The sequence below is a fragment of the Candoia aspera genome, chromosome 4 (assembly GCF_035149785.1).
Source record: "Candoia aspera isolate rCanAsp1 chromosome 4, rCanAsp1.hap2, whole genome shotgun sequence".
Taxonomy (NCBI): Eukaryota; Metazoa; Chordata; class Lepidosauria; order Squamata; family Boidae; genus Candoia; species Candoia aspera.
In genome coordinates this window covers 100,008,250-100,017,904 of record NC_086156.1, presented here as the reverse complement: position 1 = coordinate 100,017,904, position 9,655 = coordinate 100,008,250, and positions in this window count along the sequence as shown.

The window sequence follows — 9,655 nt, the reverse complement described above, 5'->3', positions numbered from 1 at the left end:
TGCCCTGGAAGAATGAGTAAGAGTGGAATATCCATTCTCTGCAATATACAGACCCTCCCAAGCACATGAATATGTCACTGCTCATAGCACCTCAGTGTCCACAGTCAAAACAGCCTTAATCAATCTCTGTTCTGCTTTAAAGTTAAATCAGAAGGAAAAACTGTCCACATTTTATTTTAAATTAAAACAAAATTCTTCTGAATGGGCCAAAGGTGGAGAACTTTTTTTATACAGGCAGTCCTCACTTAACAACTACAGTTGGGACCGGAATCAGTTGCTAAGCGAAATGGTCATTAAGCGAGTCCAACCTGATTTTATGACCTTTTTTGCAGCAGTCATTAAGTGAATCACAGTGGGCATTAAGCAAACCACATGGGCGTTAAGTGAATCACATGGTTCCCCATTGAGTTTGCTTGCCAGAAGCCAGCTGGGAAGGTCAAAAATGGTGATCACATGACCACGTGACACTGCAATAGTCATAAATGTGAACTGGTTGCCAAGTGCCCAAATTGTAATCATGTGACTGAGGGGAACGCTGTGGTGGTCATAAGTGTGAGGACCAGTTGTAAGTCATTTTTTTCAGCACTATCATAAGTCTGAACTGTCACTAAATGAATGGTTGTTAAGCAAGGACTACCTGTACTTCCACAACTGGGGTAGAGGAATGAATTCAATGATTATAGACAACTGAGCATTCACACTTTGGACATCTTCTGCAATCCAGGAACCTGATTCTGAATGGATGCAACAGGCCCAGCAAAAATTTGCCCAGGCCCCCAGTTCTTCTGTGTTCTGACAGTCATTTTGCCCTGGTGTGTCTGGGGAGCCCAATAACCTTGCCATCCCCTTCTGCACCTGGTGGCACCAGGCCTGACTCATCTCAAGTGGCAAGAACTGGATATTTTTCCTTTTGGGTAAGCGAAGGGGCTCCGTCACAGCTGAAGTTAGACGTATGTCAACAGTCCCTGTTCTAACACAATGAGATCCTTTCTGGGCCTGACCAAAAGATGTAGTTGCCGCCGGGGTAACTGAGGTACGGACCGAGGCACAAGCGCACGGAAGTGACTGCTGTATACAGAAGGATTCCTACACCTGGCACAATTCGGCTGCTCAAATAATAGAAGGAACTCCTCATTGCCTGATAGGAGACACGAGGTCTTGGATCTCAGCCCCAGTTCTGACACTGATGAGGACAAAACGAAATTACCTGTCGTGCAGCTTAGAGGTGTTCATTAAATTCAGAAGGAGGAATGAAAACCTACTGACAGGGTGAGAACAAAAGGTGTTGTTAGAACCAAGGGCAGCCAGGAGTCCTGGATTTGGGGATACTCTTGGAAGGAAGTGAGGATTAGCGGCATAAACATTTGGCAGGAGTGGGAAGTCAGAATTTTGGACATAATTAGGAAATGCAGGGATCAAAGGCTGAGGATCTCCCCACAACCCAGAAAGGAATAAAGAAAATGAGTTAGAGAGGGAAATACATGATAACCGCACTTTGTGGGACTTAGAGCAGATATACAGAGCGCTGGTGCCATCATAATAAGGAAGAGGAGAATTACAGCAGCTTTCCCAACCTTGCCTTCTCCAGGTGTGTTGGCTCCAACTCACACCATCCCTAGTCAGCATCATCCTTCTGTCCTGGATGATTAGTTCTGTTCCAGGAGGGAAGGCTATAAACAAGGCCTTCTCACTTGGAAATCCATAAATGGCCCAGATTCCTAGATATATTTTCATTGTTATTTTGATGATGCTGTTTTGAGTATTAATGGGCTTTTGCTTTGACTGCCTTAAGCTTCTCAGAGTGTCAAGAATGCTCTTTGTGCCCTACTTCTCAGTCTAATTTTGCTGGATCTGCCTTAAAATACAGATACATGCTTAACACTGAAGATAATAAATTATTACGGTACCTGCAACTCAGACACTTGGCTTGAAGCCACAATAAACTCCTATTTTTATGGAGCAGTGGGGGAAATGATCTTCAGTGCAAAATTAAGTCGAAACAGTATAATAAAGACCTGAACTGAGAGCAGACTGAATTTACTGTGATGGAATGAACGGTTGTGAATGCTGTTTCTGATCTCTTTGACAAGATGTATATCTTAAAATCTCTTGCACAATCACAGTGTTGTAAGAGTTTGGAGACAATCCAGATTAAGTACGAAGGCATATATGTTCTGAGCACCGATGATCCATATTTAGTCTTACTTTGAGTAAACCCTACTGAAATCAGTGCAATTTGAAAACCATTAAGTGAACCCTACAGCTGGGTTCACACAATATGCTAAACCTGGTTAATAAAACACAATTGCTCTATTTACAAATCTGTGCCCAGACCAATAAGCCATATTAGACTTAATGAGATGGCCTGCTTTCCACAACATGTAAGACAGTGGCTGGGTTTCAAGAACACTTTGAACCATTTTAGTCTAGTCTGGCATGTTGTACAACGTAGCCTTGTTATTGCAAAATCTCGATCGAACCCAGTGATTAAGGTCATATATAACTAAGCCAAGGTTTTAACTATTATTTGTTAGGCAAATCACAGTGGCCTTCTAAGCTATTATCCACAGCTTTGCAAGTTGCAAAAGCTATGTTGTTGCGCCACATTGAGCCAAACTCAAGCAACTAGATTGTGGCCTGCATGATTTGAGACACTCTTTTAGCTTGTACAAGGTTCTAAAACCAGTCCAACATCCCTGATCTTCAGAAAATGGTCAGGACCTCCTACGGAGCCTATGAAATGGCTCCTCTTCCTACAGGGATTGAGAAGTTTCCCCTCTTTCTTCCAGTTAATTGATCCAGGTCACACTGTTTTCCTATGATTCTGTACGTGCTAAGAGAAGATGGAAGCTAGGGCTGGGGGATGCCAGCTGCCCCTGAACAAGTGAACAGCCATGTCTCTAGAGTTGGGCCTCCCCAGCCTGCTTTGCACCTAAATCTATTCCTGCAGATTGGTAGTGGAGAAAGGACTTCACAGGGCCAGAGCCCCTGCTGCACCCAGAATGCGTTGACAAGAAGTAGACCATGGCATGGCAGAAAGAGTGCTTTTGCTCTGACCCCAAGGTGTTGTCAAGCAGGAGGACCTTTCTTTCGTCTTCCCTTCCTAGAAGAAGGAAGGCTGATTATAAATGAAATACACTTAGCATATACCACTTGCATAATTAGGGCACTGATTTGTATATTATGCAAATCCCACTGCTGGGATATTTACGTCTGGGTGTTGTGTGAAGGCCAGAAGATTGGGAGCCAAGGGCACTGGGTGGATAATGCATTAGGGCAGGAGAGGCAGGTGTCAGAATCTGGCTGTGGGGCCAGTACATTATCATCTTCAGTGTGTGTCTGTGTGTGTTCATAAATAAATAAATAAATAAATAAATAAGAAAGACGCACATCTGGCACATATATTTGTGCGTGTGGAGAGCTAGGACATCTGCATTTTCTAGGCAGGTTGGTTTGAGTGGACCCTGGTCGTTCTTTGCTTGGCAACCTGCCTTCGACTCCCTTTCTGTATTTCTGCTGTATAAGCCAAGGCATCAGGCAACTCTTGTTCAATCATAAATAACAGCAGTAGAGGAGAAATAAAAACGTGACACCGAGTGTTGGGGGTTGGCATGGGTCAGAAAGAATCGGAAGGGAAACAAATCCTTTGGTGACCGCCAATAATGAAGAAGTAATTTTGATGGTTTTGTGCCCCTTTACCACAGTGCAAGGCTGCTGGGATGCACAACTGTCCTCCTCCTTCCCTTCTATGAAAGGTACGTGGGGCGGTTGGGTGGTTGGGGGACCATCAAAGCAGGGCTGGTGAAATGGAGGCCTGGTTTGGTAGTGGGAAAACTCCTCTTCTCTCAATGGGTCTGGCTTGCACTACCAGAATCCCTTCATTGTTTACACACATTGGAAGTGTGAAGCCAACAGCGCTTGGAGCAAGGGAAAGAGCCGGATAAGTGAAGAGCTTTCACTCCATATGTTCCAGAAGGCTGATGACAGATTGTGTTTGGATTCATCCATGTGGGGTGTTTATGCTGTTCTGTGTATGTGTATGTGTGTTGTGTGTGTGTGTGTGTGTGTGTGTGTGTGTGTGAGAGAGAGAGAGAGAGAGAGAGAGAGTTAAAGTGAATTGCCTCATGCTCTGTTATGTGGGAAAAGAGTGAGCTAGTCAAGTGGGTTGGTGCCAGAAGGCATAGAAGACATAGGAGTCAGGATCTCCCCATCTTCTCTGCAACAGAAATAGGATGGATCCCTCTTCTTTTCTTTCTGGAGACTGAGTGGCCGCCTGGGAGGCAGAAATTCACTTGGGGTGGCTATTGGCATTTTCTCTTCTGCAATCTCTGGATGTATCCCTTACATTCCTTTCCCCTTGGCAAAGAAACCATGGTGTTGTGCTTGAGAAAAGGAGAAAAGCAGCCTGTTGGCTGGGCATTAGGATTCTTGAGGAGAATTGAAAATGAGGTGAGGTATAGTAGTCTTCCCCAACCCAGCACCTTCCAGATGTGTTGGATCAACCACCATCAATTGCTATGCTGGGCAGGGATAATAGGAATTGAAATCCAAGCTGGATGGCACCAAGTTGCGGTAGACTGGTATACAGTGTCTTCCTCCCCAGTGGTAACAGAAGAGGAAAAGCCAGGCACTGGAGTCACTAGATTTGTTTCCAGGACCTTTCTACAGGGAGAATTTCAAAAGATGCTTTTGCCTCCAAGGCAGGGCAATAGTAGTGAAGTTTCCCCTTCTACTCAGTTCATGTAACTATATAGGATCTGTCTCTGACAGTCTCACAAGTCTTCATCCAGAACTTCTGGCCTTCAATGGAAAGAAGCAGATCATGCAGGGTCACAGAAGACAGTGTCCTCAATGGGCAGATGCTTTCTCACCCACAGGATCTCTCTAATTTTGCCTTCTCTAGTCCAAGCTCCACTCTAGATATACCCGACATCAGGTTTCACATTCCCTTGTCATTCTACCAGCCCGGGGAGTTGTCCCTTGTGTCTGAACCAGATCATTAAACTAGGGGAGGTGGCTCTAATTACTATGTTCTGATCCACAGTCCTTGGGAGCGAATACCCTTGTAGTTTGAGGAAGGCATGTGTGGGGAAGAAGAAGCGACCATTAGGTAGGATTTCTCCAAAGGATAGCTTGAAGCATTGGAGAAGCTGTTGAGAGTGCTCAGCCTCTCTCTGCCCCCACACCCCACCCACCACCCTGCAGCAAGATCCAGATTTGTTCACAAATCACCACTTTTAAGTTCAGAAGCAGGTACTTAGGAAATAATAAGATGGAGGGATGGATAGCTCTGTAGTAGATTACTGGCAATTACTCTCTATGAACATGGCCTCAAAGCAGAAATGCAGGCTATGCTGACCCAGCAGCTGATAGGGATGCCCAGCAATTTCTCTTTCTGCTGCTGCTGCTGCTTCCCTTCTTTCCACCCTGAACTCACCTTACCTAACTTCCCCCTTCCTCCTCCCCACAATTGATCCTTGCTCCCTTCGCCTCCATCTCCTGAATTAGAAGGATCTCTTTGGCTGTCTGATCCATTCTCTCCTTTTGCGTGGAACCCGCTGTCAAAGTTGACACCTGCTGAATATTTCAGAGGCCAAACATGAATCTTTAAATACAACAAGTTGCTCCTGTGCTCTGGTGAGACTTGTTCAGGGCCTATCAGTGCAGAGCAGTGGGTGGAAGAAGCCAAAGACTGATGGGACTGGGACTGTCCTTCTTGGAGGAGATGCATTGTTTTGCATGGGAAGAAGCTCAATCACTGCCCATCAGACATCTTTCCTCCTGAGTCCAAGATGGGTCACAGGGTCTGCTGGATAGAGGGAAGGGGCCCAACTCACACAGCTGCTTCTGAGTGGTGACTTAGTATGTTTGTGGGGAGCACTTCCTGTTCAATTTCTGTCCCTTCCTGGCTTTTGAAGGCATTTGTCTTCCAAGGACAAGGGAGAACATTGGGATTCTAACCAAGTCCCCATCTAGAACATTGGGATTCTAACAAATCCCCATCTCTCCTTTGTCCCCAGCAAAGGAACAGAGATCTGGAAGGACATGAATGTTGGGCCAGAGGACTTCAAAGTGAATCTCTGGGCAATCTTTGCCTCTGCCCTACTTTCCCACCTGCGAAGTGAGATCCAGATCTTCAGGAGACCCTTTTTACAGTCCCACATAACATCAACACCCAATTTTGTCCTTTCTGTGCCAAGTTATGGAATGATTTGCTGTTGAAACTGTCCCCCTCATTATTACTGTATAGGAAGGGGCTTAAAACATTTATTTTATCCATTTAAAAAAATAATTTGTTTAGGTTTTTAAAAATTAAAAGTTAGAGTCTTGTAGCCAGGTTTTATTACTTTTGATTACACATCATCATTTATAAACTGCCTGGAACCAATGAGTACAGGGAGGCAGAACACAATTTTTAAAAATAAATAAGAATCATGTCATGATGCTTTCTTTTTAGAAAAAGAAAAAATTTGAAACATTTAAAGGGATGCTGGGGCTGAGCTTTCCAAGACCTGTCCCTTGATGTGATGGACTTCAGTAACTCAGGTGGTTCTCAGGAATGAGGGAGCACGTTCCAAGGAGGGGAGAGAGATAAGAGAAAACAAAGTCCAGAGCTGGAACGTGGGAAGACTAAGGGGTTCAGGGTAGCCCCACCCTAGGGCCTCCCAGGTTATCTCCCCTTAGGCTAGGTAGTGTCCTAACAGCCAGGAACCACGCTGAGACAAGGAATAGGTCTCTAGTGTTTATTACTGCTACATAACAGAAAATCCTAACAAACTGAAGAAGCGTGGGAAAAACCCAGACAGATAAACCCCAAAGGCTAAGGTGGGCCCGATCTGTGTCTCTTTGAATGGCTACCTAATTCCTCAGTACTACGCATGCGCTTTACAGCCTGGATGGGAGCCCCCTGCTCGCCATCCTTACTCATGACAGGTAGAGTAGCTTTAGTCTGGCAAGATTCTGTCTACACGGTGTGAGCAAATGAAGAGCTGGTTGTCTTGATTCTCTGTTGTTCTTGGGTTGAGCTGGACACTTGCTTTTTACACACATGGGCGTGACTAGGGGCTGCCATGCTAAGGGTGTAAGACACACCGGTTTTGAAAGTGCCACTTCAGAGAAGTTCCTCTTGTTAGAGATAAGTTGTGGCCCAGAAAAGAAGTTTACTCCTTATTGGCCTTGGTGAAGGCAACAGTGTTTATTTATCTGTTTATTCGATTTACTGTATATGTCTCCCCATCTCATGCAAGCCACTCTGGACAGCAAACAGAGATAAAGACATCAGTGTAATCATAAATAACAGTACACAACCAAAATAAAAATAAATAAAAATGATAGGTTTAGGAGATTAGAACTGAGGAAGGCAGTGAAGAAGTCATGATTGCTATGTTTTCTAGCACAGTAGGTTTCTGAGATACTGGCTAAATGATGAGAGAATAACTCAGAACCCAGAGTTCTAGGTGGAATTTGAGAAGGAATAGCAATTAAAAAAAACCTGTTTGGGCTTGACTGTGTGCCCTTAATCTCCAATAGTTTAATGAGGAATAATCAAGACATAGTTTTTTTTTAAGGCACAGAAACACAATCATCCGCTAATGATTCAAGGCACAGCAGTCAGGGCTACTCAGAAGCTGACTAGCTTAACTGGAAGTGGACCCAGTAAATCAAAGGAAGTAAACAACGAGCATCTGCATCTCGTGGCTTAGCAAGGAGAGCAGCGTAGGGTTGCAATGAATGCATGATCTGCCACATCTCCCTCCTTTTTTCCCATCTTGTCTGTGGGCTGCTCTGTCATTGCTGCAGCAGTCTGGAACTTGGAAGAAAGTTCATTTACATAGAAATGAAAAATTAAATTAATGCAAATGTGTAATTCAGCCAGAAAATGTGACTAATGAGAAGCAGAGACAGGAGGAAGAGGAGGGGTGTAAGGACAGGGTTAGGAAGAAGAAAGTTTATGTTGCCATGCAGGGCAAAATGCTTTAGAGGACACTTCAACCACCCTGGGGCTTTTCCAGATGTGGTGGACTGCAACTTCCCAAATTCCCAGCTGCTGTGGCCATACTACCATGGCAGTGAGTTGTAACCCACACTTCTGGAGAATACCAGATAGGGAAAGACTGATTTAGCTTATTTGACAAATGCAAGTATCCCTGTCCATACAGTACGTACACTTACAGGTCTGTAGCTCAATTTCCCACCATCTTGGCCAGTTTCTTTGGCTATAGCCTGTGTTGGGCTTTCTACAAACTAAAGCTGGGTGTCTACCCAGTATGAGCTTCCATGCTTTGGGTGTACAGAAAAAGGAAACGAAAAAACTTACCTAGCTAGAAGACGACAGCAGGGAGTGCATACTTCAAGCAAACACATTTTTCATTTTACTAAAAGGAATTCACAACTTTGCTGCCTTCTGCTGTAAGGCATCTGGATGAAGATGGATAACAAGTTGAATTTAATCCATCTATCCTGTGGTCTCCTCTGTTGCCATTTAGAGAAAGATTCAGTGGCTTCTGTTTTGACCCCTGCCTTCCTCTGGTCCCTTGATACATTCATCTTTTTGATGTATGCTTTCCTCATTCACTCATCTTCCCATTGAGCCTTTTCCTAGTTGTTAAGAAAAGCGAACAGAAGTGTGGGACTCAAAGTACCTCAGAGATCTTATCTGCTTTGACAGGAGAGGAGGAGAACATCAGGAGGTGACTTCTGGATTTTTGAGGAAGCTGTGACTTTCCCTTGTCTGTTCACTGGAAATTGTGGTTTGATTTAAAGTTCTGGTCTGCAGGTTTGTAAGTTATGATTTGTGCTCTAGGTTATTTTGCCTAGTTGAGGCAAGACGGCAAGTTCCAGATTAGTGTGAACCCAGAAGAGATTAAGGAAATCAGCAAATGTGATGCAGACAGTAGTGGAGCAATAGGGAGAGCACGTAACCCCCCAAATAGTTCTAGTGGACAAGCTCTGGAATAGTTATGCCATATAAATAAATACATACATGCTTACTTTTACAAAGCTACTGAATCCATTGCTAAATGTGTTGTTTTTTTTTATTCTTTCCAGTGTAACAGAAGGCTGGGAAGAAATTATGTAAAGCAGTGTTTCTCAACCTTGGCAACTTTCAGATGAGTGGACTTCAACTCCCAGAATTCTCCAGCCAGCCTTGCTGGCTGGGAAATTCTGGGAGTTGAAGTCCACACATCTTAAAGTTGCCGAGGTTGATAAACACTGATGTAAAGGGTCTTGAGACTTTGTCCATCTGTCTGTCCACTGCAGGATAATGCTTCCAAACGGAACAGAACGGGACCAAATTTGATATGGTAAGAGAAGCCAGCAAAAGAAAGATTGAGCTAAAAATGTGCTGAATCTGGGAGATTGTGCAGAAAAACATTTTTAAAAATCCTCGATGCATCCCTCTGGGTCATGGAATGCTGCTGACTGTTCCAGTCTAAGCCCCCCTCCCTCCTCCCCCCGGTCGCCTGACCCCAGAGTGGGGCAAACGCAGCCAGTCCAGTGCTCACATACACAGATGCAGCACAAGAGAGCACAAATACACACACACAGCGTCATTTTGTTGCACGCGTGCGCACGCACACACAAATACAGGTGTCTCGGAAAGAATTCAGGAAGGCATGCTCCGCAGGCTTTCCCTGCCTTGTTTAAGAAAACA